This window comes from Nycticebus coucang, chromosome X (assembly GCF_027406575.1).
Source record: "Nycticebus coucang isolate mNycCou1 chromosome X, mNycCou1.pri, whole genome shotgun sequence".
In the NCBI taxonomy this organism is placed as follows: domain Eukaryota; kingdom Metazoa; phylum Chordata; class Mammalia; order Primates; family Lorisidae; genus Nycticebus; species Nycticebus coucang.
Window position 1 is genome coordinate 114,064,664 of NC_069804.1, and position 15,541 is coordinate 114,080,204.

Below are 15,541 nucleotides of genomic sequence, written 5' to 3' on the forward strand. Positions count from 1 at the left end.
CATGAGCTCAAGCAATCCACCAACCTCACATTCCCAGAATGCTAGGATTACAGGAGTGAGCCACCCTGCCCGGTCTTGAAAACAACTTTAGAAAAGACAAAGCTAGAGAAGAAACATTACTTCATTTCAAGACTCCTTACAAACCTACAGTAATCAAGACAGGGTACTATTAACACTGAGGTAGAAAAGATCAAAGGAACAAAATAAGGAATTCAGATATAGCCCTGTACCTGTATGGACAACTGAGATTTTACAAAGATACAAAGGCAACTCAGCAGTACTGGTGGCTCAAAGGAGTCGGGCCCCAGCCCCAAAGTGCAAAAAAAAAAAAAAAATTACAAAGTAACTCAGTGGAGAAAGGATAGTATTTTCTTACTTTTTTTTTTTTTGAGACAGAGCCTCAAGCTGTCACCCTGAGTAGAGTGCGGTGGCATCACAGCTCACAGCAACCTCCAACTCCTGGGCTCAAGCGATTCTTCTGCCTCTGCCTCCTAAGTAGCTGGGACTACAGGCACCCACCACAACACCCGACTATCTTTTGGTTGTAGCCGTCATTGTTGTTTGGTGGGCCCAGGCTGGGTTCGAATCTGCCAGGTCAGGTGTATGTGGCTTGGGCCTTAGAGGCTTCCTTGAGCCACTGGCACCCAGCTGAGAAAGGAGAGTCTTTTCAACAACTTCTGCTGGGACAAGTGGATATCTGTACTCACACATATAAACTGTAATTGAAATATGGTACCATTTACAAAAGTTAATCCAAAATGGGTCATAGATCTAAATAAACATGAAACCTAAAGCTACAAGAATTCTACCTCAAAATGCAGGAGAAAATTCTATGACCTTAGGTTCAGTAAAGATTTCATCAATGAGACAACAAAGCTGCAACCCATAGCTGAAGGAATCCATAAATTGGGCTTCTTCAACATTAAAAACTTCAGCTCTTCTAAAAGTCACTCTTGAGACGATAAAAAAACAAGCCCCTGGCTGGGAGAACATGTTTGAAAATCATTTATCTGGTAAATAACTAGAACAAAGAAAATCTTACAAAACTCAGGAGGAGGAAAACAAACACTCCAAGAAGTAAATAGATAAAAGACTTGAGTAAACACTCCACCACAGAAGATATACAAATGTCAAGTGTGCATGTGAATAGATGTTCAGCATCATTAACCATTAGGGAAAGAAAGCTGAAACCTATAATCAGATACTATTACATTCTAGAAAAATAACCTAATTAAAAAGACTGACCACACCGAGCATTGGCAAGTGTCTGGAGGATACAGCTCTCATACCCTGCTGATGGTTATGAAAAAATGCAAATACTTGGCAATGGCTTGGCAGTTTCTACAGTGTTAATCTTACATCTTTCATCTGATCCAGCCAATGAACCTATGAGAGAGAAAGCATATTTCCATGGAAAGATTTATTCACAAACATTCACAGCACCTGTATTTACAAGAGCCCCAAATTGGAATTAACCATAATGTCTATCAACAAGTGTATAAATAATAAAAGTTTTGGTATAGGCATATATGGGAATACAATTCAGCAATGAAAAAAAGCCATTAAACACATCAACATACATATACATGCAATAAAATGAACAATCTAAAAATAAATAAGACAGGCTCTGATTTAAAAAAATACCCTTTATTATTCAACTTAAATACATTTCTAGGACTTGAAAAGTAATGTATGGTGACAGATACGCTGTGTTGGCCCCGGGACAGTGTGGTGGGAAAGGCAGGTGTATGTGGCTGGGATGTAGCTAGTCATTACAGAACTGAGATTTGAATGTCCTGGGAAGTATAACGATACTTAGAGACATCTGGTTATTTTAGGTGATGTAGCTGAGTATCATCATAGGAGAAACTTTAAGGCAATTCTCAGTTTTGCAAATACTGAATCCTTGTACTTGACATTTTCTTTTGAAACTAAATGTATTTGGGTTCGGGCCTGTGGCTCAGTTGGTAGGACGCAAGCCACATATACCAAGGGTGGCGGGTTTGAACCCAGCCCCGGCCAAACTGCAACCAAAAAATAGCTGGACATTGTGGTGGGCACCTGTAGTCCCAGCAACTCATGAGGCTAAGGCAAGAGGATTGCCTAAGTCCAAGAGTTGGAGGTTCTGTGAGACTCTGTCTCAAAAAAAAAAAAAAAAAAAAACCTAAATGTATTTTAATAGAAAACAAAATACAACAGCAGCGCCTAGGTCTCAAAAGACTAGGGTGCTGGCCCCATAAATGGGAGGTGACAGGTTCAAATCCAGCCCTGGCCAAAAACTGCAAAAAAAAAAAAAAAAAAAAACAAAAAAAAAACAAACAAACAAAGAAACTCGTCAGAAAACAGAAATATTTAATCCTTTTTCAAAAAATTAGACCTTGGATTTTCCTAGAGCATACTCTGATATTCGTGCCTCCTGGAATTGCAGTGCAGGAGGTGGGAACAGATCATCACAGGCAAGAAAAATACAGAAAAAGCTACACCTTTGAAGGGTCATTTGGAAATTCCACATTTCTCTAATTCTATCTTGTGATTTATTACTCCAAGTTATTCTTTATCATTTTCTTTCTTTTGAGCAGAGAAAATTCATAATAGAAGTATAGCCATGGAATGAATTTTTTCCCCACCATCACTGCAAAAGCCCAAGAGCCCAAATGTTCTCAATCAAACCCACTCACCCACTTCCAGGAACATGTCAACTGAGGAGATCAATCTACCACCCAAAATTTCCCTTTCTCTAATACACTGGGCTACCAAATTCTCTGAATTCGCTGAACCTCAAAATTCCAAATGTCAAAGCCAGTGCCAAAAGTCAAACCTAAAGAAGAAAAGCAGAGAAGGTCCCCTCTGCCAGTGCTAGGTTTCCTCTTCTCAGTAATAATAATAATATATTTTTTTTGAGACAGAGCCTCAAGCTATTGCCCTGGGTAGAGTGCAGTGGCATCACAGCTCACAGGAACCTCCAACTCCTGGGCTAAAGCGATTCTCCTGCCTCCACCTCCCAAGTAGCTGGGACCACAGGTGCCCACCACAATGCCCAGCTATTTTTTGTTTCAGCCATCATTGTTGTCTGGCCCAGGCTGGATCCAAACCCACCGGCTCAGGTGTATGTGGCTGTAGCCTTAGCCACTTGAGCCACAGGCGCCGAGCCAATAGTAATAATTATAATAACACTAATAAAAAATCCTGGTTCTCTGTAATTATGGAAAAGGAAAGACTTTTGGTCAGGATCATCCCCTCCCATTTCCTAGTTTCCACCCCAACATCCCTCTACCAATTAGGACTTCCCTTCCACCAAGAGCTGGACCATAGGCGACACCTCAGCCACTGGCTTCTAGAGTGCTCCGCAACCACCCTCTAAGCAGACCAGCCCTGGGCAGGGGACGAGACAGAAGAGACAGAGACAGGAAGGTGCTCATTCGTGTAGGGCATGCCACGGGGCCTCTGGAGCATCCTAATTCTAGACCTTGTGTCCACTCACCACTGCCTTGCCTCAGCCTCCAACCCCAACCCAGGCCTTTGATGCTGGGGGGTTGAGTGAAGGAAGACCTGCCTGGGATGAGGGCCCAGGAGACCGGGGAGCAGGGTGCTCTTTCACAGTCAGTGATTCAGTCTCGACTTGTGGAAGGACTACAACTGAAGGCCTTCCACCACTGCGCCAGTCCATTCCAACAAAGAAAAAAAAAAAATAATGTTCCTGATTTTCTTGTGTAATTCCAGTCACCAGAAGAAGGTTACAGGCCATGAACTGCACACTCAGGATGCTGCTCATCTGCCTGGTGTACACACCCACAAGCTTGCTTGAGGAGCCGTCAGCAGGTGCACTGTGGTAAGTGTTCCTGATGTCCCAGACGCGTACCGAGTTGTCCATGGAGGCAAACCTGATTAAGCTGCTGTCTGAACTGAAGGAGAGGCTGGTGATAGTGTCTGTGTGGCCTCTCAGTTCTTTGTAAAAGGTCCCAGCATTCAAGTCCCACAGTTTCAAGCACTGGTCCTCGACTGCTGATGCCAAGTACTTAACATTGGGAGAGAAGGCAAGAGAAAGCACAGAGCCATGGTGGCCTCTGAAGAGTCTCACCGAGTTCCCCTGCTGTGTGCTCCACAGCTACACAATCTTGTTGGTGGAGCCTCTGGCTAAGTGGTTTGAATTCGGGTGGAATTTGACACATTCCACATCTGCCAGGTGTCCTGAATATATCCTCAGTGGGTACGTCTGATCACATGACCACAGTCTGGCAGTGCAGTCATGCGACCCACTGGTGAAGTACAGATTATATGGGCTGATGTCCAGCTTCCACACGGGGTAGGCATGTCCTTGGTATAACACAGTCTTGGTGAAACTCCCCAGGTCCCAGTATTGAATGGACGTGTCCTCAGAGCAAGAGAGCAAGCCTGAGCTGTCTTCGAGGAACCTCGTGCTGTACAAGGGTCCACAGCGTCCCTGCAGTATCTTCACATCTGTGCTGGCATTGCCATCCTCGTCATACTCCTCTTCCAGAATGTCACAAGCTAAGTGGATGCGGGACATGTCTACTTGATGGGGCTCTGATTTTAACTTCTTGGATGGTAAACTCCAAAGTTTGATGCTAGAGCTGTCAAACCCAGCAGCAAGCAGCTTGCTATCAGGGGAGATTTCTGCAGTGTTCAGCAGCTGCTCTGTGTTATAGAAGGCATAGAAGCAGATGATAATGCGGGAGGGAGGTCCGTCCTTGACTTGTTTAATGTTCTCTTGCAGGACCTCCAGGGTGGCCTCATTCTGTAGAATAGGGCTAGCCACATCAGGGGGCTCTAAGCCATTGCTCTTTCCGAGAGAGGAGCTGCCCCTGGCACAGAGCTGGTAGTCTGCTGTCTTGGCAGGTTGCACATTGAGATGAATATGTAAGGTAAGGACTTGGCACAGGGCAGTATTGTTGTCACTTTGGAGGTAGTGGATAAAGTAGTGGTAGCTGTCTTCCTGGAGACGGAAGACATACTTTTTATCTAGGAATGCTTGGAGCTTCAAGTTAGACAGGATGTCCTGGATGGTCTGAGTGATCTGTAGCTGCTCAATGACATCCTTCTGGCTAGCATTCTGCAGAAACATTCCATGGAAGTGACTGTAAAAACTTTCCACTGTGCTCTTGGGACTGTTCTGGACCAGCTAGAGATGGAGGTAGACAAAGAGAGGATAGAGGAGAAGCATCACTTCGTGGCTGTGCTGGGAATCAGAATCAGTGAGCAAATCCCGCAGTCGTCCAAACTGTACTTCATATTGATGGGGCTCTGGCTGGCAAAGGGCTGCAGAGACTATGTTGGCACAACCAGATTCTGACTGAACTGTATTGCTTGGCTGCCATGTCCTCAGCAAGTCTGTGAGTGCCCCAGTGCTTGCTTTAAGGAACCATTGGAGCCCAAGTATTGCCGGCATTTGAGGTAGCTGGACACTGCTCTCTGAATCTGCTCTGTGCACACTTGTTTCATGACTGAACATCCCTGGGCGGCTCTGTTCTCCCTGGCAGCCTCCACCGCCACCTCCGCCTCCTTTGGACTGCTTCTGCTTCCATGGTCTCTGCTGTAGGGTGTCACTCCCACAGCCGGCTCAGCTGGGCCTCCGAGCCCCGCAACCCCCCCCCACACACACACTGTGCCCCTGAGCAGCAGCTCCATGACCGACTGACACACAGCGGGTGGCCTGTACTTGACATTTGAACGATGTGAACACTTGATAAACTTTTGCGATCTTAGAAAAATGCATTGCAAAATAGATAAAAACATGGAAACCACGAAAGGATGCACATTTATAATCTCAAACTGCCAGGAAGACCTTTTAACTAACTGCATGTATCAACGTTCATTGAGATAGTCTTGGGAATTACTGATTATTATTATTATTATTATTTAAGGAGTCAGAGAATTGGGTCGGCACCCATAGCTCAGTGAGTAGGGCGCCAGCCACGTACACCAAGCTGGCGGGTTCGAGCCCACCCTGGCCTGCCAAACAACAATGAGAACTGCAACCAAAAAATAGCCGGGCATTGTGGCAGGCACCTGTAGTCCCAACTAAGAAGGAGGCTTAGCCAAGAGAATCACTTCAGCCCAAGAGAGTGAGGTTTCTGTGAGCTGTGATGCCACAGCACTCTTCCCAAGGCGACAGAGTGAGACTCTGTCTCAAAAAAAAAAAAAGGGTAGTCAGAAAATTAATTAATTAATATTGCAAATCATGTTAAACATCAAGCTCCTTCCCTAAGTGAAAAATTCATTCTTTAATGATAAAGTAAGATATCTCTCAGATGGCCCTCAAGAGCAACTACAAAGCCTGTAGTTACTGATGGGAAGGAATGCCATCTGCTAAAGCTCTTTTCCAATGATGACATCAAAGTAGCTTCTTTGACACTATTTTGTGAGACTCATTGGAGCTATCCCACAACATGTTTTGTTCAGATCTATAAACTCACTAGAATCAGGTGCCATATTCCACCTGGAATGGAAGTGTTTGGGTCTCCTGAAGACTGTTTCCATTCAAATCTGGAGAAACTTCTGCAGCCATCATGATGCAGATACTTAGAACTTGCCCCCTTCAGATACCTGATTGATAGAAGTTCAGTCACCTGCAAGAAGAGCTACCAGGAGTGAGACAGAATGCCCATTTTACAGAGGGGGAGGCTGGGCTCAGGCAGGATCGTTACCTGTCTCATCCTCTGATGCCCACCTTCACAAGGAAAGTAGCAGCAGGACATCCTGGAGCAGGATGCCACCCTCACTGGGGCCAGGAGGGTCCCATCTATCCCTCAAGAGACAGGGGAGAATGAAGTCCCAAAGCAGGCACAAAGGAAATTGGATGTGGGATCCCTTCGTCTCCTCACTCCCTAGGGAGATTCAGCTGCCATGTGGGGCACCCGCCCCGCAGGTAAATCCAAACATCTTAAAGTAGGTCCCTACTCACTCTATGTTCTTTTTCTTTCTTTTTTTTTTTTTTTTTCTTTGAGACACAGTGTTACCATGTCGTCCTCGGGAGAGTGCCCTGGCGTGACAGCTAACAGCAACCTCAGACTCTTGGGCTTAGGCAATTCTCTTGCCTCAGCCTCCCAAGTAGCTGGGACTACAGGCCCCCACCACAACTCCGAGCTATTTTTGTTGTTGTTGTTGTAGTTGTCGTTGTTTGGTAGGTCCCGGCCAGTTTTGGACCCGCCAGCCCACGTGTATGTGGCCACAGGCCTAGCAGCTGAGGAATAGGCGCCCAGCCACACTGTAGGTTTCTATGAAAACCCAGCACAGTTGCCATAATGGGGTCAGATTTCCAGGGCAACCTCAAAGCTAAGGCTTCTCCTTGACGCTGGAAATGCCTGGGCACAGAGCACTGTCCCATTGCCTTTCTCAGGAAAGAAAACACTTTCATTTTTTAGGCCACCACCTAAGAAAACTTAATAATCAAAGGAGCTAAACTGGGAGCCAAGCACTTGGTGGAATTATGCCCGGAGAGGCTAGACATGTTTTGGTCCTACATGCCCATCCCTGTGGAGGAAATTAACAGGGACGGGAAATTAGAACTGTGTTAGGAAACCATTGCATGTTTTAACTGACTAGGGGTTTGCCCACTAAAAGACTATTTTGTCCTAGCTATGCTTCCCTGAAATACTTCTGAGATATTTAATGACTTTGTTTTGGTGTTCCCAGATCATTTAGTCACAGAATTATGGTCTTAGTTTTCTGCCAGAGATGACTAACTCCTAACTGCGGTGTGTGTTTTACATGTGCCCCATAGGAGGACTAGCTCATCTCCAAGAACCCTAGGAACCCTCCCCTAGGGTTCTGGGTGCTGAGCCCCTAAGGTCACTTTTCAAACAAACAAAGGTCAAGACAACACAGACGTCTGTCTTGTACCATGCTGGGCAGACTAAGAAAGTGTACAGTCATTTCACTAATGATCTAGAAACACCAAAAAATGTCATTGAAGATATCTCAGAGTTATTTCAGGAAAGCAGACCTATAGTAAAATACTCACCTAGTAGGCAGAAACCTAGTCAACTGATCCATACAATGATTTGCCTTGACAAATTTCTTATCCCTCATTCCTTTAATTTTCTTCGATGTGGATGGACACACAGGAGGAAAACTTTTCTAGCCTCTTCACACACTCCTTTGCAAGGAGAAACCTGTTGCTCAGTTCAAGCCTTCTCTCTTCAAAACTCTGTGTAGTGAGCTGCCCTTGAAGGGGGTGGTCTTACAATAGGCCCACAGCTCTTCCCCCTTTTCCATGTCTTTCGTTGGCTCCCCAACTATTCCTATGGTCCTGTTTCACAAGGCTTGGATCTTAAAGAGGTCCCTAAAATGCCTTTTTTCTTCTAGTCTCAGCTCTAAACCAACTAAGAAATATGACAAAAGAAAAATATACATGGATTTTATTCCTCATCAAACATGGTACCGGAAAATGTGACTTGGATTTGTTGGCACATGGGCTTCCTATGAGTGAATCCAAGAATAGTCCACCAAGACTGTGCATTGGGACAGTCACAAAGGCCAAGGACTGAACTGCATATCTCTCTGCTATCTGGTGGAGAAGACTTGTGTAGGTGTGCCTGAGGAAAGTGATTTCCTAGCCAATACCTATCCCTGTAGCAGGAGACAGTGCTTCAGGACACTTTCCTTGGAAAACACTAGTCAAAGTGAATAAAAAATACTTCTTGTTAGGAATGAATATCTACGAAGCCAACCTCTGAGGTCCTCCACATGGAGTGGGTTGTAGCCACATCCTCTCATTACCTTAATGTACATGACTGCAGTAAAAGCTCATCATATGGGATCAGGTTCTAAATCCCAAGAGTAATGGGAAAGTTATACACTGTGAAATTTTCCCCTGGAAATGCTTTCAAATCAGGATTGATGACATGTTCATAAATCTCTAGTCCCATAGAAGCTACACTCTGATTATAATCAAAATTATAAGAAATTCCTACTAAGCTTTCAAAGATAAAAAAATCTGTTTCTTATTTAATAATAACAGACCACAGAAAAAGAGGACAAGTTCACCAAATCCATAATGCTTTGGATTTTCATTTCTGCTTAACCAATATCCTCAAATAGCCTCTTATTATCTCAGGATTTTCTACGTTAACTGGGCTCACCTGGGTGTTTTCTTCTCTGTGGTTTCTGTCTTCTGCAGTTACATTCATCCTGAGACTCCACTTGTGTAGCTCATACAAGAGAGTGCACTGACAGGTATGACCGCTAGGTGTCTGCTAGGAGGTCAGCTGGGCCTGTTGTCTGAAGGACCTTGATTCTCCACAGAATCCTCTATGTGTTGGGTAGCCAGATATAGTAGAGGACATCCAGTTAAATTTGGATTCAGAAAAACAACAAATAATATTTTAGTGTCTGATGATTAATCTTATGTGTCAATTGGACTGGGCCATGGTACCCAGGTAAGTAGTCAAACAAATTAATCTGAAGGTTTCTTGAAGATATTTTTGGATAAGATAAGAATTTAAATCATTTGACATTGTGTAAAGCAGATTGCCATCTATCTATAATGTGAGTAGGGCTAATTTAATCAGTTGGAGGTCAGCATAAGTGTTAGCCAAAAGTCTGAGAAGTGATCAGTTGGAGATCTGAATGGAATAAAATGACAGATCTCCCATGAAGAAGAAATGAGTTCTGCTGGCAGATGGCCTTTGAAAGGAAACTGAACATCAGCTCTTTCCTGGTCTCCAGTCCACAAAGACTCCCTATAGATTCTAGATTTCTAGCCTCCCTAATAGCACTAGCCAATTCCAAAAATAAACCAATCCTTCCCCTCCCCTTTCTTTAGATAAATCGATGATAAAGATAGATAGATAGATGCACATCCTATTAGATGTGTGTCTCTAGACCTTGCATGAAATATTATTTTGTTAATCTGAATTCAATGAATTTTGTATTTTTATTTGCTAACTCTGACAACCCTAGGGGAGAAACCCTAGGGTATGTTGAGGCAATGACATTTCCAATGAGGCAAATCTAGGGAAAACGAACAGATCAAATTGGCAAAAAGGACAAATGCTGGTAATGCCTAGAATTGTTGGTGCCAAATGGATGTATCCATTTTCTGAGGCACATACTATTACATGTTGATAAATTGAATGGCCTTTGACACAGAAATCCTATTTCCACGAACAAGGGAGTTTCTGATGAGGGCTTAAATAAAGCTCACCAGGTGTCTCTGATGTGCATCCTGGATAAGGGGCCCTGGCTGGAGGGACACCTTAAGCTGCTAATAAACTCCCTAATCCAGGGAGAAAAGACAGCTACTATTTATAAGGTAGTTTGTTTAGTAGGACACAGCTCCAGGTTCTTAATGCTACTATCTGGATTTAATCTCATGACAACCCTGCTGGTGAGGTATAAAGATTCTTTCTTCATTAATTTTCATGAAAACATAAAATTCCTAACCACAGAGATGGACAGCAAAGGGGTTGCTCACCACACACACTGCCAGAGACAAGGGTAAAACCTGCCAGCCTGGGCATCTTGACTTGCTGGTGGCAGATCATTAGTAAAGGTGTCTGGGCATATACCCTTGAGGAGGTTAATCTCTGTTCACCCTGTGTGTACTCTACCGGCATTTCCAGTAAGGAGTCAGGTTTGGTCCCCTTTCCTTTTGCTATATGGGAGGTTTATGGCAAGACAGAAATCAGAAGCCATTGGAAGTTACAATATTTCCTCTGTACTTTGAAAAATCTTCAATTTATGGAAATGATTGAGTTGCCTAAGGAACTACAAACCACCCCAATGGGAGGACCTCAGAGGTCGATTTAGTAAGTATTCATTCCTAACAAGAGGCATTTTTTATTCACTTTGACTTGTGTTTCTCAAAGAAAGTATCCTGAAGCACTGTCTCCTGCTACAGGGATAGCTGTTGGCTAGGAAATCACTTTCCTCAGACACCTGTTAGGGAAAGGAGGGCCTCTGAGGACACAAAGAGGGGACAGGAAGGGAGATTCCTCCCAGACAGAGATGAGGTCTAATGGCTACAGTTCTTTCCAGGAGTAGGGACCTGAGCACTGGTCTAGGTCAATGCTTGGGGGGAATCTTCCCATAGTCCATTAAGACAGGGAAGTGAGCTTGAGATAGATTTTCCTGTTTGGATGGCATAATGGATGGAGCAGTGTCAGGGGTCCTGAAGATACCGAGACAGCTAGGGAAATGGTCAGTTCAGCACTGAGTAGTGGAGACACATGAGTGATGATGACAAGGTCCTCCCCAGTCTATTTCTGGAGGACAAAGTATGGCAAATGGGACTGTTTTGTCAAGGAGATTAACACTGAACATTTTTAATAATTACTTTTTCACATCCTAATGTTGTTACTATTGTACATTCCAATCAACTACAAGGCAAAGAGCTCCTCTTTTTCTAAATCTGTACAATAATGAGTTTCCTGACATTATTGTTATTGGTAAATATCCTACTGCTGAAACGTTAGATTACTCTTCATTCTTTCTTTTTTTTTTTTTTTAATTGTTGGGGATTCATTAAGGGTACAATAAGCCAGGTTACACTGATTGCAATTGTTAGGTAAAGTCCCTCTTGCAATCATGTCTTGCCCCCATAAAGTGTGACACACACCAAGGCCCCACCCCCCTCCCTCCTTCCCTCTTTCTGTTTCCCCCCCATAACCATAATTGTCATTAATTGTCCTCATAACAAAATTGAGTACATAGGATTCATGCTTCTCCATTCTTGTGATGCTTTACTAAGAATAATGTCTTCCACGTCCATCCAGGTTAATATGAAGGATGTAAAGTCTCCATTTTTTTAATGGCTGAATAGTATTCCATGGTATACATATACCAAAGCTTGTTAATCCATTCCTGGGTTGGTGGGCATTTAGGCTGTTTCCACATTTTGGCGATTGTAAATTGAGCTGCAATAAACAGTCTAGTACAAGTGTCCTTATGATAAAAGGATTTCTTTCCTTCTGGGTAGATGCCCAGTAATGGGATTGCAGGATCAAATGGGAGGTCTAGCTTGAGTGCTTTGAGGTTTCTCCATACTTCCTTCCAGAAAGGCTGTACTAGTTTGTAGTCCCACCAGCAGTGTAAAAGTGTTCCCTTCTCTCCACATCCACGCCATATGCAGTTTTGAGATTTTGTGATGTGGGCCATTCTCACTGGGGTTAGATGAGATCTCAGGGTTGTTTTGATTTGCATTTCTCTGATATATAGAGATGATGAACATTTTTTCAAGTGTTTGTTAGCCATTCCTCTGTCGTCTTTAGAGAAAGTTTTATTCATGTCTCTTGCCCATTGATATATGGGATTGTTGGCTTTTTTCATGTGGATTAATTTGAGTTCTCTATAGATCCTAGTTATCAAGCTTTTGTCTGATTGAAAATATGCAAATATCCTTTCCCATTGTGTAGGTTATCTTTGGTTATTGTCTCCTTAGCTGTACAGAAGCTTTTCAGTTTAATGAAGTCCCATTTGTTTAATTTTGTTGTTGTTGCAATTGCCATGGCAGTCTTCTTCATGAAGTCTTTTCCCAGGCCAATATCTTCCAGTGTTTTTCCTATGCTTTCTTTGAGGATTTTTATTGTTTCATGCCTTAAATTTAAATCCTTTATCCATCTTGAATCAATTTTTGTGAGTAGGGAAAGGTGTGGGTCCAGTTTCAGTCTTTTACATGTACACATCCAGTTCTCCCAACACCGTTTATTGAATAGGGAGTCTTTCCCCCAAGGTATGTTCTTGTTTGGTTTATCAAAGATTAGGTGGTTGTAAGATGTTAGCTTCATTTCTTGGTTTTCAATTCGATTCCAAGTGTCTATGTCTCTGTTTTTGTGCCAGTACCATGCTGTCTTGAGCACTATGGCTTTGTAGTACAGACTAAAATCTGGTATGCTGATGCCCCCAGCTTTATTTTTATTACAGAGAACTGCCTTAGCTATACGGGGCTTTTTCCAGTTCCATACAAAACGCAGAATCATTTTTTCCAAATCTTGAAAGTACGATGTTGGTATTTTGATAGGAATGGCATTGTATAGGTAGATTGCCTTGGGAAGTATAGACATTTTAACAATGTTGATTCTTCCAAGCCATGAGCATGGTATGTTCTTCCATTTGTTAATATCTTCTGCTATTTCCTTTCTGAGGATTTCATAGTTTTCTTTATAGAGGTCCTTCACCTCCTTCGTTAGGTATATTCCTAGGTATTTCATTTTCTTTGAAACTATGGTGAAGGAAGTTGTGTCCTTAATTAGCTTCTCATCTTGAACTGTTATTGGTGTACACAAAGGCTACTGACTTGTGGACATTGATTTTATATCCTGAAACATTACTGTATTTTTTGATGACTTCTAGGAGTCCCGTGGTTGAGTCTTTGGGGTTCTCTAAGTATAAGATCATGTCGTCAGCAAAGAGGGAGAGTTTGACTTCCTCTGCTCCCATTTGGATTCCCTTTATTTCCTTGTCTTGCCTAATTGTATTGGGTAGAACTTCCAGCACTATGTTGAATAGTAAAGGTGACAGAGGACAACCTTGTCTGGTTCAAGTTCTAAGAGGAAAAGCTTTCAGTTTTACTCCATTCAGTAAAATATTGGCTGTGGGTTTGTCATAGATAGCTTCAATCAGTTTTAGAAGTGTGCCACCTATGCCTATACTCTTCAGTGTTCTAATTAGAAAAGGATGCTGGATTTTATCAAATGCTTTTTCTGCATCTATTGAGAGGATCATGTGATCTTTATTTTTCCCTCTGTTAATATGGTGGATAACGTTTATAGACTTGCGTATGTTAAATCAGCCTTGCATCCCTGGGATGAAGCCTACTTGATCATGATGAATGACTTTTTTGATGATAAGCTGTAATCTATTGGCTAGGATTTTGTTGAGAATTTTTGCATCTATATTCACGAGTGAGATTGGTCTGAAATTCTCCTTTTTGTTTGGGTCTTTTCCTGGTTTTGGTATCAGGGTGATGTTTGCTTCATAGAATGTGTTGGGGAAGATTCCTTCTTCCTCAATTTTTTGGAATAATTTCTGCAGTACAGGAATAAGCTCTTCCTTGAAGATTTGATAGAATTCCGGAGTGAAGCCATCTGGACCAGGGCACTTTTTGGTTGGAAGATTTTTTATTGTTTCTTTGATCTCAGTGCTTGAAATTGGTCTGTTCAGGAGCTCTATTCCTTCCTGGCTGAGTCTAGGGAGAGGGTGTGATTCCAAATATTGATCCATTTCTTTCACATTGTCAAATTTCTGGGCATAGAGTTTCTGGTAGTATTCAGAGATGATCTCTTGTATCCCTGTGGGATCAGTTGTTATTTCCCCTTTATCATTTCTGATTGAGGTTACTAGAGATTTTTCTTTTCTATTCCTCGTTAGTCTGGGCAATGGTTTATCTATTTTATTTATTGTTTCAAAAAACCAACTCCTTGTTTCATTAATTTTCTGAATGATTCTTTTGTTTTCAATTTCATTGATCTCTGATTTGATTTTGGATATTTCTTTTCTTCTACTGAGTTTAGGCTTAGATTGTTCTTCTTTTTTCAATTCCATAAGATCTCTTGTGAGATTGTTGATGTGCTCTCTTTCTGTTTTTCGAATGTAGGCATCTAAAGCGATGAATTTTCCTCTCAAAACTGCTTTTTCAGTATCCCACAGGTTTTGGTACCTTGTGTCTTCATTGTTGTTATGCTCAAGGAAGTTAATGATTTCCTGTTTTATTTCTTCCTGCACCCATCTGTTATTCAACAGAAGATTGTTTAATTTCCATGCCTTTGGGTGGGGTCGAGCATTTTTGTTAGAGTTGAATTCCACCTTTAGTGCCTTATGGTCTGAGAAGATGCAAGGTAAAATTTCAATTCTTTTGATTCTGTTGATATTTGTTTTGTGTCCCAGGATATGGTCAATTTTGGAGAATGTTCCATGGGGTGATGAGAAGAATGTATATTCCTTATCTTTGGGATGGAGTGTTCTATATGCGTCTATCAAGCACAGTTGTTCTAGGGTCTCATTTAAGTCTCTTATATCCTTGTTTAATTTCTGTTTAGAGGATATGTCCACCTCTGTAAGAGGAGTGTTAAGGTCCCCTGTTATATGGTATTATCAGATATCATATTGCTCAGACTGAGTAAGGTCTGTTTCAAGAATCTGGGAGCATTTAAATTGGGTGCATAAATATTTAGAATTGAAATGTCTTCTTGTTGTATTTTTCCCTTGACCAATATAAAGTTACCATCTTTGTCTTTTTTGACTTTAGTTGCTTTAAATCCACATGTATCTGAAAATAAGATTGCAACTCCTCTTTTCTTCTGAATTCCATTTGCCTGAAAAATTGTCTTCCAACCCTTGACTCAGAGCTTTAATTTGTCTTTTGAAGCCAGGTGTGTTTCTTGCAGACATCAAATGGATGGCTTGTGTTTTTTAATGCAGTCAACCAATCTATGTCTCTTTAGTGGGGAATTCAAGCCATTAACATTTATTGAGATAATTGATAAGTGTGGTAGTATTCTATTTGTCTTATTTTGTGAGAGTCCATTGCTTAGTTTTATCTTTTGCATCAGCGTGGAGGTTAGGTTCTGTTCTTTAATTTCTG

General features: G+C 42.2%; 1 pseudogene; it reads right to left on the minus strand.

Annotated features, from left to right (window-relative positions):
* Positions 1-3,493: 3,493 nt before the first annotated feature.
* Positions 3,494-5,460, minus strand: LOC128576953 (TAF5-like RNA polymerase II p300/CBP-associated factor-associated factor 65 kDa subunit 5L; annotated as a pseudogene).
* Positions 5,461-15,541: the final 10,081 nt, after the last annotated feature.